Source organism: Saccopteryx bilineata, chromosome 5 (genome assembly GCF_036850765.1).
Source record: "Saccopteryx bilineata isolate mSacBil1 chromosome 5, mSacBil1_pri_phased_curated, whole genome shotgun sequence".
NCBI lineage: Eukaryota > Metazoa > Chordata > Mammalia > Chiroptera > Emballonuridae > Saccopteryx > Saccopteryx bilineata.
In genome coordinates this window covers 51545262-51554632 of record NC_089494.1, presented here as the reverse complement: position 1 = coordinate 51554632, position 9371 = coordinate 51545262, and the positions used below count along the sequence as shown (strand labels likewise).

Genomic DNA, 9371 nt, shown 5'->3' with positions numbered 1-9371 from the left:
GGGGCACTAAGCAAAGGGGTGTCCTCACTGCCTGCCTAGGTAATTAAGTTTGAATTAGCAGACACCTTTGCACAAATCATTTTAATTACAATGTATAATATCTAGAACAGCGGTCATTTCGTATGACCGCCGGGCTTTCTAGTTTATACATATATTGTCTGAGTCTGCTTTCGTTGTACATGGCAGTGTTGAGTAGTTTGTGACAGAAACTATATAGCCTGGAAAGCTTAAAATTTTTACTCACCGATCCTTCACAGAAAAAGTTGTCAAATCCCATCTTAGTATGTTTCATGATGTCCTGAATATACTTACCTGCCATGATTTTGTCACACTCATTTCTATCTTTCAAAAGATAAGTTCAACGAGACCACCCCAAAATGTGCCCCTTGACATATTAATTATTTTGAATTAAAGTTACTTGAGAGACAGTGCAGGAAGGACATTCCAACCCTCCTCTTTCCCCTTAAAAGCAGGAAATAGATTACCCATATGAAAGGTACCTTGCCTACATGGAGCTATAGAGACATCTTTATTGCCAGAGATAGGGAGTCCAGGGCTGACAAGTTTATGTAAACAAACTCTTCTTAGCTTCTTCACTAATTAGTACCCAACCCTAAGTTTCTTTGTTTTGTCAGTTCTATATACATTTATTGGTTGTTTAAAGGTATATAGACAGTTCACTCTGGTTGTTTCTTAAGCCCCATATCTATGGGACTTTGATACATAGGAAATTAAATTTCTTTTATTTCCTTCTGTTAATCTGTCTTGTGTCAATTTAATTAAACCAGCCTAAAGAAGCTAGGGTAGAGTAAAAATTTTTCTTCCTGACACTATCTACATTCCACAAACCATATTTTATTCAGTTCCATTTTCCTAATTGTAATTAACCTTTTATTTCTTTTGTTCATTTCTTATCACACTTTATATTTTTATTTTATACTTATTCCAGTCCCTTGCTATTCATCTTTTTCTTCCCTATTGCAAATTAATTAAGGTCAGCATCAGGGTGCATTTATCTGGGAAAGGCACTCAGTCAGGTAATTTGCCTACAGTTGACACTGAATTCTGATACTCAAATAAATGAATGTGGTATGCTAAAATTTTTTTGAGCCTTTGCTTTGAATTTTGTAAGTTTTGGTAATAAATTTTGCTAAAAGAATACTTATTTTAATAACATTTTATAAGAAAATTATTTTATATTAAAGGAATCAAGTATTACTAAAAAGTTTTTTTGAAAATAGAAACAGTATATACACATCTTAACATGTCTGATATCTTCCACTTACTGTTTTTATCAGTAAAAGCTACATCTCTCTAAACCCATTCCTCTGTAGAGATTTCCCCTTTTCCCTCAAAATAGAGTGAGCATTTCAAAGGCTATCTATATTTGTATACTGCCAAATACATTTTTTTTATGCCCCAGTTTTTAGAACTGTTGTGTGTGTATGTGTGTGTAGATGTTTCTTCAGATACTAACACTAATTTTTTTAAAAATTTTACTTATTCATTGTAGAGAGAGAGAAAAAAAGAAAGAGAGTAAAGGGTAGGAGGAGCAGGAAGCAATCAACATTATGGAAAAAATGACATGTACATTTTTAAAGCATCAGTTCATATGGTTATATTACCATATATATACATATACATTAAATTTGAGAAAAGAGTTATTGACCTATCGCTCTACTTCACTTTATTTGATCTTTTGGAAGAGGTTTTCTAAAGAGAACAGTACGTGATTCTAGCTCAGAAATCATGGAATGGGCCCAGCCTAGACTCTGTTGGACACCAAGTCTCCTGCACTCCTCTTCTGACAGCATATAATAGGTTTGGAATATTTGTTTGGAAAGTTCTCTCGGTAACATGACATGTTGGTACTCACTGTACTCATAGAAGTATTTGTCTTAGTAGTAGATCTACTTCTGGGCCCTCCTGCCAGGAGGGGCATGGAGAGGGAGCAATGGAGTGGGAACAGCAGGCACAAAGACCAGCCCTCCATGATGTGCTGAGGAAACCACTCAACTACAAAAGGACCGACCACAAGCCAAATGATCTGTTTGAATATGACAGCTCACCACTAATGGATTTTTTTTAAGTGAGGGTGTAGAAGTTATCTACCATCTCTACCCAGAATTCTATACTTTTATTAGCTTTACCCATCTGAAAGTGAAAATGGACTTAAAACTTCTCAAAAAAAGCTTGGTGTTTTCCAGTTATGAAATAAAATGAAAGTTGTGATGTAATTATATTACAGTAGACATTTAAGTAGAAGGTGAATAATTTACTCATTCATTCCACAAATATATATTGCTTCTTTGGTCTGTACTACAATGCTAATTATAAAGAATTGACAAGACTAGGTTCCAGTCTCCTGCCATTAAAGGGAAACACATCGACAATGATAGTGCTACCATGGAACAAAAACATTAAAACAGATTTCTAAGGAGTTTTATTAAAGCAAAGGCATGGGCATCTAACCAGGGTGTGAGAAAGCAGTATCAGGACCTGCAAATTTTATTTTGACTTAATACACAGCATGCTCTCCTTTAGGTACAAAATAAATTATTTAATACACTTAAAAATGAACAATAGATTAGTGGTTAAAATCACAGCTACAAAGGCAAACTGCTTTGGTATAAATCTCAACTTTGCCTATGAACTAGTTTTGAGCATGGACAGGTTAATTAACTTCTTTACCTTTCAGCTTCTCTATTAGTAAAAAGGTGCTAATAGTAGAAACTTCCAGGGTTGTTAGAATATTTGGAAGACAGTTCTATTTAAGTGATACCTTTTGTTCTTAAGTAACTCAAATATTTGCATCAAGGAAAATAATACAAATTGAGAGAAACAAACCATGACTTTAAATTAATATCAATAAATTCAAAATTCCTCTTAATAGTCTTTGTATCATAGTTCTAATATCCCCATAAATAGCCTTATATATTTGGAATGGTCTAGATTAGTGGTTAAAATCACAGTTTGCATGAGAACATTCTTGCAAAAAGAAACAAGGAGGGACATGGCATCATTCTTACTTTCTTAGAATTCTAGAGCAATTTAGTGGAAATATATACTCTATTAGTAACTATAAATTGTTCGCTTTTGGTTAAATGGTGTTATTTTAGGATTTCAGTTTACTTCCTTACCAGTCAATAATGTAAATGAACTTTAGTTAATCATACAGGGTTATGCATAATATACTGACATCCATATGGCTCACTTTAAATTTCTATAATAATTTCATTTTAAGTTTTACATTTTTCAACTGTCTAGGGTAACAGATGAACACTTCTCTGACACAAATCTTCTGAAATTGTTCTAGGCTGACATGCCCCTTTTGTCCAGTTGTCTGATTAGATAGCATATGAATCTGTAGCTGGGCTTGGCTAATTAGTGCATTGTACTGAGTCAAGGCCAACTTTCCACGTGAGGGCTCTTGGCTCTGCTCTGATTCACATCAGCAAGCTGCAATCTGCCCCACTAGGAGTCTGACAAATGGTATATTACTGGTCAAAGAGAGCCCTGGCAAGGCACAGGGAGTACATTAGTACAAATCTGTCACCGTTACCGAGGGGGGGGGAACCACCACCCATAACTACTACTAGTATATGATTACTCTCATCTTTATAAAGGCAGCATGTTTGGGCCTACATCCAACAATTAATATTCTTCAGTTTCATTTGAAATCACTGACTCAAAACATAATAAACTTATGTTCTCACTTCTCTATAAAGGGGTGAGAGAATATTAGTCTAACAATCATCTATTCAATTCTCAATCTAGAGGTAGTGGCAGATACTGGGTCAACAATGAAGAAAAGCCTTTCCCTTAGTCCTTTGATCTTTTAGAGAATACCAGATCTCATGGAGATAGACTGACTTTCAATTGCCCAGGCCTCTGAAGTATTCTTCTTCAGGGAGATGTGTATACTCATATTGGATTGAGATAGTTGGAATCTCCCCATTCTTCCCAGATTATATTTTTACTCACACACACATGCGCATATCATAGAATAAATGTAACTGTATGCAGAATAGATACAGTGGATATGGTCTTCATTTACCCACATGGGAACTATGGAGACTAAGGAAACCTCTTTGTATTTGTAAATCTTTTTATGACTGAAAACTAGTCTTACATTAAGCAAACAACTTTCAGAAATAATATATCGCAGCTTAACTGCCACCAATACAACCTTTTTAAAAGGAAAGTAGTATTAATTTTACTAAAATTAATTTTTTCACATATAGTAAGCAATGTCATGTTTTAATATAATGGTTTGCAGTATTAGTAACCCACCTCAAATACAGTGACTTCATTGAACATTTACTGCTAAGCAAACAGATGTTGTTGAATGTATCTCTAACATAAGTTGAGAAGTGGTAATTGCATCCTTATTTAGAACTAAAATTTTATATTGGTATTCTTTTAAAATAAATACTGCTCTTGTTTTTTGTTGTTTTATTAAATTTTTAAAAAAATTTAATAAATTTTTATTAATTTTAATGGGGTGAAATCAATAAATCAGGGTACATATATTCAAAGAAAACATGTCCAGGTTATCTTGTCATTCAATTCTGTTGCATACCCATCACCCAAAGTCAGATTATCCTCTGTCACCTTCTATCTAGTTTTCTTTGTGCCCCTCCCCCTTCTCCTCTCCCTCCTTCCCTCCCTCCACCCCCCATAACCACCACACTCTTGTCCATGTCTCTTAGTCTCGTTTTTATGTCCCACCAATGTATGGAATCCTGCAGTTCTTGGTTTTTTCTGATTTACTTATTTCACTCTGGATAATGTTATCAAGATCCCACCATTTTGTCGTAAGTGATCCGATGTCATCATTTCTTATGGCTGAATAGTATACCATGGTGTATATGTGCCACATCTTCTTTATCCAATCTTCTAATTTTTTTTTACATTGATTAAAGACTTTAAGCAAACTCTTGGCCAATACAGCAAGAATCCATAAAAGAGTAGTGTCCTTAACATGTTCACCAAGTCCAAGTTGGCCCCAACATCATGCCAAGTTCTTGGAAAATGCAACCCAACCCCAGTTCAGTCTGTTAGGAGCTGTCCCAAGGAGCAGGAGTCCAGGAAAAGTCCACATCCAGGAAAAGTCCGCATGGCACTGGAATTGTTGTCACAATTCTATACTTTGCAACTCACGTCCAAGTCCCAATGACCGCTGCTTCTAGCTGATAATGATTTGGGTAGACTGGAAAAGCCATCTGCAGCATGTGTGGATATGGAGCTTCTGTTCTCCTCTGCCTGGAGAGATGAGACCAGGTTGCTTTTCTCTGGAGCTCTGCGACTGTGGCTTGGTAAAGAGAACCTTGAGATACACTAAGCAGTCTCAGTGTGGCTTTTTCAGTATTCCTTGGTTGAAGAGTCCTCTTAGTTTAGTCCAAAGTTGGTTTTTCCAGATGATAGTTCTTAAAATTATTTTGTAATCCACATTGGTTCTGGGAGGTGGATGTTGGTCCGTCCTCCTACTCCAGCACCATCTTGTCTTCTCGTTAAATTTTTTTTAATTCATTTTTAGAGAAGGTGGGGGGAGAGAGAGAAGGGAGGGAGGGGCAGCAAGCATCAACTCCCATATGTGCCTTGACAAGGCAAACCCAGGATTTTGAACTGGCAACCTCAGCATTCCAGGTTAATGCTTTATCCACTGCACCACCACAGGTAAGGTGATACTGTTGTTGCTTAAGATAAGTTCTTCACGGGCTCTATTAGAAGAATCGGAAACAAAACAAAGCCAAAAACAAAAAACAAAACACCGCTTTCTTTTATAGGGATATTAACAAGTGTATTGTTTGATATTTTGATCCTCAAGGATTAAATATGATGCCAGAATGTTCAACTAAAGAAATGTTACCTCAGACAGTCAAAGAGTGCTGGGGAGTCTCGCCAGTTGGCCAAGATGGCATGCAAGAAGGGGGGAAGGGTTGATTTTTATTCTGAGGGCATCAAAAGCTAGCAAAAGCTAGCAAGATAACTGTGTAGAAAAAAAGCCCTTCTCTCACTCTTTGGCAAGAACCTATGGATCAGTTGAGCAAGAATGAGGTATGTTCTTTGAGACAAGAGTCAATCACTCTCCCAGGTGGCAGCACCTAGACAAATATTTTCCCTTTTGCATCAGCACTTACCTTACTAATTTGGCTTTCCTCAATGCAGGCAGTCGGACTTGTGTTTTCAGTAATAGGAAGACAATATATTACACTGTGTCCAGGGCTATATTTAGATCATCACTGAAAATACAGTAGATCTAGTATTAAATAATTGGTTTCAACAATCATGACAAATAAATTGCCAAATGTGACCTAGCTAGTTAAAAAGTCAGATGGTGTTATATTCAGTGGGATAGTTGAATTCATGTTAACACAATAAATTAAAATTAATTAAAAAAAGAAAGAGGCCTGACCTGTGGTGGTGCAGTGGATAAAGCATTGACCTGGAAATGCTGAGGTCGCCAGTTCAAACCCTGGGCTCGCCCAGTCAGGGCACATATGGGAGTCGAAGCTTCCTGCTCCTCTCCACCTTCTCTCTCTCTCCTCTAAAATGAATAAATAAAATAAATTTAAAAAAACAGAAAGAAAGAAATGTTTACCTGGAATAAAAAAAGTCAGCTGTCCAGCTTTTTATCTAGCTGGTTCACGTTTGGCAATTCATTTAACTCTCTGAGACTTAGTTTCTGTTAAAGTGTTTTCATTTGTTTGTGTGTATTCTGTTTTGACAAGGCCTTAAAAATGTTTAGGAGTGTGAACTATGGAGGTAGATATCTGAGTTCAAAACATGTTTTCTGTCTTTTAGCTCTGGACCTTGGGTAAGTGATAAACTTTTTGTGCCTCATTTTATTTACTTGTACAATGAAGGTAATAATAGTACTTATTGAGATATAGACATACAGGAAATTGGAAGGAAGATGAATGGGTAGGCTAATTTATTTTATCCTCTGAACTTCTGAGAGAATGATAAGAAGGTATACATCATGGAGCTTTATTCCTGTGCTTTCTAGGAACTAGTAGCCTGTCTCCTAGACTCCAGCAGGGGGTCTGCTTCACCATCTATTCTCAGTAGATCTCCAAGGTCATATGGAGACCCACTGAGAGAACACTGTTCTAATCCAGAATTTCTCCCTGTGTTGCAGGCCTAAGAGACATTATAACTTTATTACCGTGGCTTTCAAAAATCATAGAGACTTTCCATGAGGTAGATTTGGTCACAGCCTACCATGTAGCATTAAAAGGACCTTGACATAATGATTACTTCTGTCCCTCATTCTAACCTCCTATACTGCACTATAAGCCCTCTTATTCTAGCTTGTTTACAAATGATTTCTATTTCCTTAAATGCCATATGCTGTCATGCATCTATAACTTTTCACAAGTTTCATCTGCATGGTATCCCCTTCAAAATTCACTCTTTACTTTTTATCTTCTCCTAATATGAAGATCAAAACTCATAATCTCCCAATATTTCTGACCTTAAAGTTATCTCAGTGTCAAATGTATATCCATAGCATGAACTAGCTAATGACTCATTTGTTTAGCTTTTAGCCTACAATATTTTCTGCCTTTTCTATTTTTTTTATATCTATCATTCCAGGCTTATTTTTACTATAAAACATAGAATTGGTTCTCAATAATAAAAAGTGTGGGGCCGGAATGTCTATGAAAACTCCTAGCTCTGACCATTAATAGCTGTGTAACTTCAGCCAGTTCTTTAAGCACTCAGCCTCAGTTCCACGTAGGTAAAGTTGTGGCAAGACTAATGAGTTTAAATATGTAAAGAACTTAGAATAGTGTCTGACACTTTGTACAATCATTATAAAAGTTTACTATTATTATTACTGTTACTAAATAGCTAATCCTATTAGGATGAAGATCAAGTATATATGCAAAAATGTAAAACTACTGTACTTGGAAGAAAACCATCAGGGCTGGGTAAAATACAGTTTGTCTTATAAGAAGTGTAGTCAGCACATGATGCATTATGACTATAAACTTGAAATATAAATCAAATAAAAATTTTAAGTTAATTTATGAAAACCTGATTTATAATGGGCTATTAAGTATAATTTTCAATTGTCAAAAAATTATGTTCATCTGCACTACCATTGATAGAAAAATACATAGCGTATTAGGCTTAATTGTTCACTGGTATGACTTAACATAACATTTCTTCTGTTTTATTGTGTCATGGCGGTGGTGTAGCTGCTATGACACTTTAGATTTAGATTATTTCAAGAACATCTAGAGGGTAGAATGTCACCTAATGAATCATTAATACTGCTGTAGCAGCATGATTTTCCATTATACTTTCTTCCTGAATGGTAACCTGACTTGACCTTAATGAGTTCTGGGAACTAATGGAATCATAGTTCATCTGGCTGTACATATGATAATAGAGATAGATGTACATAGACCATTTCTTCCATTTCATCAGCAGTGGAATGGATCCATTTGGTAACAGCCATTACGATGAGCAGATATATACTATACCCAATCCCTCATGGGACTCCACACAACTTCTTTCCTCGGTTACCTTTCTGTGAACTAGGTGGTTCCCTCAAAACAGAAAACACATTAGTTTTTTCTTGTTATTCAGTATAACGAGACAAAAAAAAAAAAGAGCTGTGCAGAAACAAAGATAAGTTAAATCTTTCTAATTTATTTTTTAGATTGCTAAAACTGCTATTTTGTCAATTATGTTTTTTCATTTATGAGAAATCTGGCCCCTTGGAGACAATTTTAATATAGATCACCACTAAAAACAGTTAAGCAAACTAACTGAACATATGAAATAAAGTATAGCAAGTACAATAAAATAATAAAATAATATGTGCCTATTGATTATAGCAGCTAGGCTTTCCAAAACCTGGTTGTATATCACACTATAGCTAAACTATATCTGATTATTTAATTGGGCTGAAAAATGGGAAGAAAAAGAAAACTAAATCTAGCAGTTTTATAATAATTCAGAATTAATGTCCTTTTTCTCTAGCTGGTGGAGAGGGTTGATAGACACATGTACCTTCTGGAGTAAAACAACCGACCCCAAACCAGGAACACTTGAAATAAGAATATGGAATGAAAGCAATTTAGCTTAAAACAGGAAAACAGTTTTCAAAGCTGAATCCTTCATATTTATTCTTAGGTATTTGTCTAATGAAAATAATTTTCTTCATAACTAAAATGGCTTTCCTACTTTCCCAATTTCAAAAAATTAATTATATAATTAATATATATGGTTACTGCAAAATTAATCTAAAAATGAGGTAAAATGTAAAAATAATACATAATCTGATTTCAAGATGTAACTATTATTATTTTGATTTATAAATATCTACACTATATTTCCATGTGCATATACAA

At 35.2% G+C, this 9371-nt stretch overlaps 1 pseudogene; it reads right to left on the bottom strand.

Moving 5' to 3' along the window:
* Positions 1–1682: 1682 nt before the first annotated feature.
* Positions 1683–8473, bottom strand: LOC136306470 (cyclin-dependent kinases regulatory subunit 2 pseudogene; annotated as a pseudogene).
* Between the last annotated feature and the right edge of the window lie 898 nt (positions 8474–9371).